The 8868-nt window shown below is 39.6% G+C and overlaps 1 protein-coding gene across 5 annotated transcripts in view; it reads right to left on the reverse strand.

The window, feature by feature from the left end:
- The window catches only part of STAT5B (signal transducer and activator of transcription 5B), a 65749-nt gene that overhangs the window by 29365 nt on the left and 27516 nt on the right, over positions 1 to 8868 (reverse strand).

Here is an 8868-nt window from a genome sequence, read left to right on the forward strand (position 1 = left end):
TGACTCTGTGCGACCCCATAGACGGCAGCCCACCAGGCTCCCCCGTCCCTGGGATTCTCCAGGCAAGAACACTGGAGTGGGTTATCTGTCCCTTAACCACATATGGCACAGTTTGTAATTTTCTCTTTTAGATTTTATTAATTTTTGTCTGTTTTCCCCACTGAATAAGAACAGTGAGTGAGTACCCACTATGGTGACATGCCATGTAAGTAAAAAGTAGTAAGCATTTGTTCAGTAAATAAATACATACCAAATATTTGGTAAATATGTCACAAGTTCTGCTGCCTGAGCATAATTCCAGGAGTCTATTACTGTTTTAAGAAAGAAATACTATGCTGATATGCCACATAGGCAGGAATATTATATAAATGTCACACCATTTTGTTAAGCTTTGTACTAGTTCTTGGTTTTTATACAAGAGTACAATGCTGAGCTCTTAGAAGTTTTCAGAATATTTTTTACGGTTCTAAATATGAACATGCCACAACAGTTCCTTTCTAAAATGCCATCTGAAGGATAACAGCTGATAAGCATAAGGTGGTAACCTCTTTATTTTGATAAATACAATATACGTTAATTTCACTACCAAAAAAATGCTTTGATAGAGCTGGAAAGTACATTTTGCCTACCACTGGCCAAAAATGTAAAATAAAAACACTAAGCAGTACAAATCATCTTTATTTTATTTTTAAACTAAGTTATTTACACATGGAATATGAGATGACCTACTGAGATTATCATGTAACAATTTAAAATATGCAGTTTAGAAAAAAAAATGACTTCCCCCTACCAACTGTATTAATAAAACCTAGACTCTAAGTGGTGCTTTTCTTCATGCACATCAAAACTTCATACATGTCCTACACACATTATTAGGCTAAGCCTACACCCGGCGTCAGCTGACTCCCTGTCCTTTCTGACTAGTGCTCATGCAGCCACAGAACGCTACCCCACACGCTCAGTATAGTGTGTGTGTGTATCACACACAGTGACGCCACCCCACACGCTCAGTATAGTGTGTGTGTATCACACATAGTGACGCCACCCCACACACAGAAACTGCATGTCTGTCCTCGATACACGCTCTCTTCTGCTTATTTACGGGCAGCTCCTTCAATGCATGATGTTCTGACAAGGGAAGTGGTTTGTATCTCTGGTAAATCATCAGCTCTGAAGACTGGGAAATGGATATACAATCTTATTTTTAGCCAAAGATGAGAACTATTTGAACTCTGCGAGTTGCATTCTTATTGCTCATAAGCATTCCAAACAACCCCAAACCACCTTGGATATAGAATCCTGTGCTTTCTGAAAGCATAAAGTATCTACGTGGACCCCATATATCTGGATATATCTTAGGAGTCCCAAAGACAGCAGACCCACAGGCACTTGAAAAAAAGGGTTTCAAAGTCTAATAGCTCATAATGTTATAGACTTAATGAAAACTGAAGCAAAGACTGTCTGTTTACATAAATTAAACGATATGAGTGGGTGGGATTTAAGGATAATTTTGTCCCAGTAAGAAATATCTTTTTATGAGATGCTTTCCCTTTGAGAAGTAAAACAAAGCTTTGAGGAAAAAAAAACACTCTCTCTGAAGACTTCTAAAATATTGTGGCTAAAGTCATGCTATAGCCAACTGTAGGGGAAGAGAAGCAGATGGCAGGACCACAGAAAGTTCCCCAAGCATACCTGCCACTTGCAAGAATGAATTCTAGCTTGGGATGAGAGTGGGAGTTTCAAATGAGCACAGGGGGGAATTCCCTGGTGGTCCAGTGGCTGGGAGCCCGTGCTCCCAATGCAGGGGGCCCGGGTTCCACCCCTGGTCAGGGAACTAGATTCCACACGCCACAACTGAGGCTCCTGCACGCCACAGTGGAGACTGAGGATCTTGTGGGCTGCAACCGAGACTCGGCCTAGTCAAATAAATACATATTTTTAAAAACGTGTACAGGGATTTGGTCTGCCGGATTCACGTGTATAATTCAAGTATTCTGTAAGTCTTCTCCACCCCATCACAACCACTGCTCCATTCCGTTCCAGGGCCAAACTCTCTACAATGGAGTTCAAGTTCTAGAGATAATGGCAAGCTCACCTAAACAAAGTTCTACAAAAGATTTAATAACCTCTTAAACCTCTCTGGGCCTCAGTTTCCTTACTTGTAAAATAATGTCTCTCGGGGGTTGTTGTAAAAATGAGTTAACATGGGCAAAAGCTTAAAACAGTGCCTGGCTCATAGCAAATGCTCAATCTTATTCTGACTTTGCAACCTTAAACTGACAAAACGGTGTCCTTCTACCCACCTCCAATTTTAACTCACTTCAAATAAGTACCTTCTGAAAGTCAATCCTCCCACAAAGAGCTCTTGCTGTCTTTCTCCTTAACCAATATCCTGCCCATAAATTTTACCCCCCTGTTAAAAGCCCATCTCTTAATCAATTTCACTGGCACCAGGACTTTCATGGATGAGAACTGATGGAGGCTGGTGGAAAGGCACTGGGAGGACTGTTCCCTCACCTCTGAACAAAGGAATTAAGAATTGTGAAGGGCAGTGCAGTGAGAGCAAGGCTGTCATAAGTACACTAGACTCCGAAAAGGAATATCCATTCAGATGTGTTTGCTTGGCAGCCGGAGCAAAGCTTTCTCCTATTCCTTCCAAAGAAGGACTCCTACTAATTAAAAGTGTGAATTATCAGCAACAAATATCTTGATTCCGCTGATAAATAAACGTGAGAAATAAGAATGAAAACTGAATTAAAATAACATTTTATTAGTGTTGTTATCCACCATCCAGATTTATCATTTAATGTCATTTACTGAACACTTGCTGCATTGTTTTACAGCAATGAGGGCTTTTATGAGTCTACTCATACAACCCTCACAAAAACCCTAGGAGGTAGCCCTATTATTGTTCCTACTTTATAGATGAAGAAATTGAGGTTTAGCAAATTAAACAATATTGTAAAATGGTGTAATAACTTTGGAAAACCATCTGGAGGTTCTTCAAAAGGTTAAATACGGAGTTACTATATGACCCAGCAGTTTTACTCCTAGGTATATGCCTAAGAGAAATGAAAACATATGTCTACAAAAACTTGCACACAAATGTTCATAGCAGCATTATACATAATAGCCAAAAGGCAGAAACAATCCAAATGTCCATCAGTACATGAGTGGACAATAAGGATATGAATGGTGAAATAAAGCAGATAAAATGGAATATTATTCAACAGTAAAAAGGCATGAAGTACTGAAACATGCTATAATATGGATAAACCTTGAAAACATGATGCTAAGTAAAAGAAGCCAGATATAAAGGGCCACATATTGTGCATTCCATTTAAAGAAAATGTCAGAAATAAGCAAACCCATAGAAACAAAGCAGACAGGTGGTTGCCAAGGGCTAGGGGGATGGGCAGTGGCTTTAATGGGTATGGGTTTCTTTTGCGGGTAAAATACTTGCCCCATGTCCCACTCTGCTGAGGAGTACCGTCTGGGCGGGGGCTGGGCAGCCTGGCCCCAGCCTGTACTCTACCTCTGCACCATGCTGACTGTCCCAGGACTTGTGGTCGCAGTCTGTCATATTGTGTTTTGGATTTTTCTGCATGTTTGTTATATTTCATAACTTAAAGGAAGAAAATGAGTAAGAAATTAGAATCAGAAACCTAATATTGCAGGGCTCTGATCTGTGCAAAGGCTTGGGCTACTTGGCAGATGAAACAGAAGATGTATAAACACTGCTTCTGATCTGAAAAAGAATGTGATCTGGCAAGGAGTTAGGATTCAAAACTGTTAATCATATCAGCACCACTTAATGACTGAGGGACTTTGGATGGAATATAAACAGCAAGTTCTCTGTTGTTTTTTCCTGCTTTACTGTCAAAACATATATTCAGTGGCAGTGATTACCTAGTAGTAGGAACTTGGAGGGACAGAAAACTATGAAATTGTGGCAATGAAGGATTAAGACTTTGTTCATACTAAAATTGGCCTAACATCAAGTAAGAAGGTTAGTGTAAAACTATCCCATCTAGAAGCAGGTCAACACTGGAGCCATCTGCTCTTTAAAAAAATTTTTTTCTAAACACTACTTTATAAGTCATCGGAAAGGCAATTCTCTAATAAAATCAGATTATTAAACAGATGGGAAGAGAACAGAACGAATAAAAGTATTTGGCTCACAAAGAAACAAACAAGGAAAAATTTGCCAGGCAATACAGAGATGATAAAATTCTGGGAAGACAATCAGTCTTAAATCTTTACGTCACAGTGAAATCACAACATATTACTTTGGGGAGAGAGGAGGAGGTGGGGGGAGAAGGGCTCCCTTGTGTCACACTGGCCCACAGCTTGAATGGGTGCGTGTTATCATTATTTCTGTGTTGCAATCTATTAAGCAACTTGGACAGCCCACTTGGGAAGAAGCTACATCAATAATATTTTTCAGGTAACTAAAAACATTTACTATAGCCCCCAAACAATGACCGTCTGCATTATAGAAAAGTCAGAAATGATCTGAGGCTGCTATGTAGCCCTATGTCAGCCTCAGAATTTCAAATGTAGGCTTTTAAATTTATTTATTTAAAAAAATATTTATTTATTTGGCTGCACTGTGTCTTCGTTGTGGCATGTGGAATCTAGCTCCCTGACCAGGGATCGAACCCAGGCCCCATGCACTGGGAGCAGAGAGGTTTTAAATACTGCACCACCAGGGAAGTCCCTCGAATGAGGGTTTATATCTGTACCCATTTTATATTGTTAACCGAGACCAACTCATCTTAGACCGTCTTTTGAAAAGGTCAAATCCTTTAGTTCAGGACATACAAATTCCTCAGCTACTTCAATATACTGAGTTTCTGTACCATTGAGATGAATTATAATCCGTTCCCTTCTGTTCTGAAGTTTTAAAAGTCAGCTTATTAATAAATCTACACGTTCCTAATATTTTCTGCATTAAAGTTCACAGACTCCCTCTTACCACTGAAAATTACCACTTGGGGACTACCTTGGTGGCCCAGTGGCTAAGACTCCGCACCCTCAATGGAGCGGGCCCAGGTTCAACCCCTGGTCAGGGAATCAGATCCCACATACTGCAACTAAGAGTTTGAATGCCACAACTAAAAAGCTTCTGCATACCACAACTAAAAATCCCGCATGCCACAACTAAGACATGGTGCAGCCAAATAAGAGAAAAAATAAAATAAAAAATTTTCCACTTAGCAAAATTTGCTTTGAAGAACACTCAGCATGAGGTCAACTCCTAAGGGCAATAGTTAGACAGTAGGATACACAACAGTGAGAAATTAAGAAGTAATCTAAATGTCCCAAATAAGAGACTGGTTATTAAACTATATTAATCTGATGGAATACTGTGCAACAATTTAAGTGAAATATAAAGGCTATGTTAAAATATAAGGCTGTAGACACATTTTCTAGAAGTAAAGGATACTAAATGAAAAGTGTACACATGTTTGCCAGAGGACACATACCAGAGGAAGGTCAGAGAGAACTATAAACAGCTGTTACATTTAGGTGAAGAAGTTTTGGTACAATTTTTTGTAACTTTTTTTATTTATTAAATTTTGTTCAAAATGTAAAACCTGAAATATAAGTTTAATAATTATGGGCAATTGGCACTGCTCCCTATCCCAGAGGAATTAAATATAAAGGGATGTGCAAAAGACATAGGTAGAAATACTTCCCATCATGACAGTTCCAGGTTATGGCAGTTTCTTACAAGTAAAGTAGTCTTGAGATTTAAGGAGGGCATGAGATATTTATACATTAAAAAAAAAAGGAAATACAATTAATTCTATTACTTTCAATATATAGCAACAGTGTGTTTTCAAGCAATAGCTCAAGACTATTAGTAGATAAGATTAATTTGTAATTTTAACATCTATTTTATTTAAATCCTTTAAAATACCTTGCACTCAACTGCTCATACTATTCTTTTAATAAACCCTAGAAGAAACAAAAGTGTGTTTATGTGGGGAGTATATAAAAAAGGATTAACAAAATTTTGGTAGGTTTTGAACTTATTTAACTTATATGCAGAGTACATCATGAAAAATGCTGGACTGGATGAAGCACAAACTGGAATCAAGATTGCCAGGAGAAATATGAATAACCTCAGATATGCAGATGACACCACACTTACGGCAGAAAGCTAAGAACTAAAGAGCCTCTTGATGAAAGTGAAAGAGGAGAGTGAAAAAGTTGGCTTAAAACTCAACATTCAGAAAACTAAGATCATGGCATCCAGTCCCATCACTTCATGGCAAATAGATGGAGAAACAGTGGAAACAGTGACAGACTTTATTTCTTTGGGCTCCAAAATCACTGCAGATGGTGACTGCAGCCATGAAATTAAAAGACACTTGTTCCTTGGAAGAAAAGTTATGATCAACCTAGACAGCATAGTAAAAACCAGAGACATTACTTTGCCAATGAAGATCCATCAGGTCAAAGCTATGGTTTTCCCAGTAGTCATGTATGGATGTGAGGGACTATAAAGAAAGCTGAGCACCAAAGAATTGATGCTTTTGAACTGTGGTGTTAGAGAAGACTCTTGAAAGTCCCTTGGACTGCATGGAGATTCAATCAGTCAACCCTAAAGGAAACCAATCCTGAATATTCATTGGAAGGACTATGCTGAAGCTGAAACTCCAATACTTTGACCATCTGATGTGAAAAACTGACTCATTGCAAAAGACCCTGATGCTGGGAAAGATTGAAGGCAGGAGAAGAAAGGGACAACAGAGAATGAGATGGTTAGATGGTATCACCGACTCAATGGACATGAGTTTGAGTACACTCCGGGAGTTGGTGATGGACAGGGAGGCCTGGCGTGCTGCAGTCCATGGGGTCACAAAGAGTCGGATAGAACTGAGCAACTGAACTGAACTGATGAATCTATGGAAATTCATTATACACTATATTTTGTGAGTGTTTGAAAATCTTCATACCAAATTGTTTAGAATACCAAAATAAAAAAAAGTAAACTAGAACTTAGACCAGGTTGAAGATTATTGATCTCAGAAGGAGTAGAGCTAGAATGTAAAAAGTTTTCTTGTGACTTGTGAGGAAAAAAAAAAGCAAAGAAAAAAGAGGGTATGTGAGAAAGTCCTATTTCAAGGTAAGAAATAATACATACTCAGATTCATGTTTAGCTCTTATTCATCTTTGACATGACTAAGCAATGGTCACTGCAAACTTGTGCCAACAGTAAATGGAATGAAATACACAGAAAACCACTGTCAGCAGTGCAAGAATTCCTTTTTAAAAACTCTATTTCCCTTACCCCTGGCAACATACCTGGATACAACTGCCCTAGGTGAAGGCCCTTGACAGTTTCAGGGTAACAATTCAAGGCCTCCGGAAGCAAACAGTTACCTGATCAGCTTCCAGAAAGCCTTAGCCACCAGTTCCTAACTTTACTCCTAGTCAAAGGCCAACAGAGCTGGGGGAAATCGTCCTCTTTTGTTGACATCAACTTAGTTTGTGCCAGAACCTATACCTAAAGCCAAAACAAGGTTTGCACTCCCTTTTGGATTCTTCCCTATCTCTGGAAGGTTGAACAGATGAGGCCAGCTTCCAAGAACAGGAAAGAAGCACTGCAGGACCACCGTGCTAAGGAGAGACCAGCCGTCAGTCTCATGAGGTTACTCTCTGCACCTTTTTTGTACACCGACACTGATGCTCACTCAACAGTCTTTACTATTAACAGTAAATCTTGGAAAGAGACCAATAATACATTGGGAAAGCATGCCTATAAAGTGAACTCAAATTAAATGCAGAAGAATATGGTATCCTGCCCCCTTTTCAGGTAGCTATGTTCTCTGCACTCACCAATAATTATAATCAACTTCATTTCTGTACTTGACGATAAATCCTTTCAGAAAACAAAATTTTAAAAATGAACCTAAATATGTTTGGGTTAAAATGATGGAAGACTAAAATCTTTTAAGAAAGAGATGTTTCATCAGCTAGTTCCTTTGCCTGCTTATGCTAAGCTGCTTTGGTTGTGTCCGACTCTGTGCAGTCCTGTGGTCCACAGCCCACTGGGCTCCTCTGTCCTTGGAATCCTCCAGGCAAGAATACTGGAGTGGGTTGCTGTGCCCTCCTCCAGGGGTCTTCCCAACCCAGTGATTGAACCCAAGTCTCTTACTTTTACCTGCACTGGCAAACAGGTTCTTTACCACTAATGCCACCTGGAAAGCCCTTGGCCTGCTCACTGGATGATATGCCAATTTGGAAGCCCAACTGAAGCTTCCTGAAGAAAATGCAAATGTGTGGGGTATAATACTCAGTGTGTCTAAGTAAAACAACTCCTGCAGAAAAAGTGGATCCAACAGTGGGCAGCAGATATGGTAAGAAGTTAATTCTAATTCTGAGATGAAATTACATTTATTATTATTTTTGAATTTTTTTTTCAACTTTTCATTTTACATTGGAGTCTAACCCTTGGACTACAAGGAGATCCAACCAGTCCATTCTGAAGGAGATCAGCCCTGGGATTTCTTTGGAAGGAATGATGCTAAAGCTGAAACTCCAGTACGCTGGCCACCTCATGCGAAGAGTTGACTCACTGGAAAAGACTCTGATGCTGGGAGGGATTGGGGGCAAGAGGAGAAGGGGACGATAGAAGATGAGATGGCTGGATGGCATCACTGACTCGATGGACATGAGTCTGAGTGAACTCCAGGAGTTGGTGATGGACAGGGACGTCTGGCGTGCTGCGATTCATGGGGTTGCAAAGAGTCGGACACGACTGAGCAACTGATCTGAACTGAACTGATAGTCAATTAACAGTGTTGTGATACTTTCAGGTGGACAGTAAAAGGACTCAGCCATACATACACATGT

Source organism: Bos taurus, chromosome 19 (assembly GCF_002263795.3).
Source record: "Bos taurus isolate L1 Dominette 01449 registration number 42190680 breed Hereford chromosome 19, ARS-UCD2.0, whole genome shotgun sequence".
NCBI classification, from domain to species: domain Eukaryota; kingdom Metazoa; phylum Chordata; class Mammalia; order Artiodactyla; family Bovidae; genus Bos; species Bos taurus.